This window comes from Octopus bimaculoides, chromosome 2, assembly GCF_001194135.2.
Source record: "Octopus bimaculoides isolate UCB-OBI-ISO-001 chromosome 2, ASM119413v2, whole genome shotgun sequence".
In the NCBI taxonomy this organism is placed as follows: Eukaryota; Metazoa; Mollusca; class Cephalopoda; order Octopoda; family Octopodidae; genus Octopus; species Octopus bimaculoides.
This window is the reverse complement of record NC_068982.1, coordinates 55,887,536-55,890,937: the sequence shown is the minus strand read 5'-3', so window position 1 is coordinate 55,890,937 and position 3,402 is coordinate 55,887,536.

The following is a 3,402-nucleotide window of genomic DNA, read 5'->3' as shown; positions in this document are numbered from 1 at the left end:
GTCTACTTATCCTGTTTTCCCTTTTTTTCTCATTGCTTACGTATTTCATGTTATTTGCACCGTTGGTGACGTCCTGTACCCATATATGCTTGTGTGTGTGCGTGCGTGTGTGTGTGTGTGTATATATATATATATATATATATATATATATATATATATATTCTTTTATTTTATTTGTTTCAGTCATTTAATTGTGGCCATGCTGGAGCACCGCCTTTAATCGAACAAATCGACCCCTTCCTTTTCCCCACGGGACCATCGTTCTATTCCTGCACAACGTCCTAAGGACTGGACGTCTTCTATCTCTTTCTTCTATCTTTTCTCTTTTCAAAGAAAATATTTCTCCCGGCGTTCACTATTTCCCCTTAGTTCTAATCAATGTATACAAGGTACTCGGGAATTCAGGTTTAATAATATAGTCTGCAACTCCGTTCATAAGAATAGCAGTAATTCGTATTAAATTTCAAAATAATCTTCTTATTATTGCAGTCCTTATTCCAGTGCATATTAATGATCCTTTTACAATTTTGTTAGTGGTTTCAAAACACCTTGTTATTTATTTGTGCTGTGGGAGTAGGTAAAACGCCAACTTGTAAAGTTATACAGATGTATGATTGTGCGTGCGCGCCCGCGTATGTATATGTATGTATGTATGCATGTATGTATGTATAAGTTGTGTGTGTGTGTGTGTGTTAGCGTATGCGTGTGTGTTTGTGTACCTTGCTTTTTCTACGTTCCTAACTTTGCAGTTCTGCGAAAGAGAACGGTAGAATTAATACCAGAGTTAAAATATAAGCTGTTGGTCCGACTTGTTCGATTGAACAGTTCAAGGCGGTAACTCAGTATGGTCGCACTCCAATGACTAAAACGAGCAAAAGATAAAACTAAAACAAAGATGATGATTTGTGCATTCTTAATACTACTATAATAGCACCTGCTCCCGAGAGTTATAAGAGCTCATGCCACCCCCACTCACCTGCTCCCATCGTAATCATTGCCTTGACTTACACAACTGTTTTTTGTTTTTGTTTTTTCTTTCATTCAACACTCTCGCAATCACTCCCTAAACACCATGCTCGAACCTTCTGCGGAATGTCTGCTCCCTTTCTGCATATATTTCTGCTCCCTTTCTGCATATATTTCACGCAGTTGCTGATTGAGAACGATTCAAGAGCAATATTAACTGTAAACAAACTTGCCTTTATAGAAGGGCGTGCAAAAGCCATTGGCACAACCCATTCCAAGAGGAATATTAATGTTATCAAACTCACCGGTTTCGGATGGCCTGCAAACCTCATAGGCAAAACTTTTTTCTCCAGATGCTCCAAGTAACAAAATAATAATTGTTTCAAATTTTGGCCATAATTTCGGGGAAGTTGATTACATCTATCTCAGTACTCAGTGGTACTTATTTCATCGACCCGAAAGGATGAAAGGCAAAGTTGACCTCGACAGAATTTGAACTTAGAACGTAAAGACAGACGAAATACCGCTAAACATTTTGCCCGGCGAGCTAATGATTCTGCCAGCTCATAATAATAATCCTTTCTACTAAAGACACAAGGCCTGAAATTTTGGTGGGAGGGACTAGTCGGTTACATCGACCCCAGTGTTTCAGTGGTACTTAATTTATTAACCCCGAAAGGAAGAAAGGCCAAGTTGATCTCGGCGGAATTTGAACTTAGGTCGTAAAGACGGACGAAATGACACTAGACATTTTGCTCAGCGTGCTAACAATTCTGCCATCTCGCCGCCCATAATAAAATTTAAATATTTATTTTTGACTTTTGTATGATTCTATAAATAATGTGTACCAATATTCGATTACGTCGATCACTAACTCGTGGCTGTAACTTGATTTTAATTGATACCAGAAAAGTAAAGCCAAGTGACTGTATCTCTCGTGATTCAGCCTCCCCGAAAAAATCTTTTGGTTAATATTTGATGTAAGGGAAATTACTTCTACAGTTAACAAGGCAAGGGAAATAACTGTTGTTTAGCGATAACCTGCAACATTTTTGAGTGCCGCTTCGAAACAAAGAAACAATTGCGAGCCGATTAGTAGACTTCCTGCATTCTCTGTTGTCACAAATTTAGTGATATAAAAAGAGTTGTATTTAAATATTCAAGTTTGAATATTGTTTTTTTAAGGAAATTCTCGAATCTAAAACAACACCCAAACATTATAAATTGATATATAATAAATATGAAATAGAATCATACGAAAATAGATAGAAATATAAAGAAAAAAAAAAACATTATTTTCAGTATGGTTATGATAATGAGACAGGTTTCAAGAAAGGATATGTGAGCATGTAATCCATTATACAGTTACTTGTATATTTTAATGAAAGAAACATAGGGTTTACTCAATTTCTGTTTATACAACAGGGGAACAATCACTTTGAATAAACGGTTTAATCTTCGTATTTAACAAACAAGAAAATAATATTTCGAACGCAGTATAGCCCTGAAAACAGCAGAAAGGTTGGATATTTTACCCTTATATGATGGAAAAAGTTATCAGCAGATAGTCACGTGGTTGTCTACTGACCACTTTTTCTGTCTCATAAGAGTAAAATACCCAATCTTTCTGCTGTTTTCACAGCTATTCTGTATTCGAAATATTATTTTCTTGTCTGTAAAATACGAAACACATTCGATGCTTCCAAAGTTTGCTTACAAAATATTGTTGTTTAATCTGCGTTTACGCCTTTGCCTTTATCTTTTACTCATTTCAGTTATTGAACTGCAGCCATACTTGGGTACCACCTTGAAAGGTTTAGAGGAACAAGTCGAACCCAGAACTTATTTTCTCGTATGTATTCTATCCGTGTATATATACTTACACAGGTAAGTAGGGTACGTAAAGACGTATATATGGGAGAATATACAAATAATAACAACAGACGAGGACAGGTGGTGTAAATAACAAAAGTATATATTAGTATGACGCTCGGGAATACGGAAAGTCTTTGACGTTTCGAGCTACGCTCTTCAACAGAAAGAATACGGAGACAAGGAGAAAAACACGGAGAAAAAAAATTGATTGACGTATATATATATATATATATATATATATATATATATCGGATCATTAGTAATATATTTAAAAGGAAAGGTGTTTCTCTGTATGTCCTGTTACGCATGCCCAGTGATACACATTAAGCGATTATAGCGTTTTCCAGACCGGAGTACGTTTATGCGCATGCCCAAAGACAAAAATTACCATCAACGTTATTTGAAATTTTTATTTCGCGTTTCAATCTTACGATCTATTCATACAATTTGATTTGCTTTTGTGATATAAGACATCTAAAAATATTTATTGTCGGATATTGCGAATATGCAAAAAAATATACCTTTTCAAATTTCACCCACCCGCTAACCCACCCTATAAAA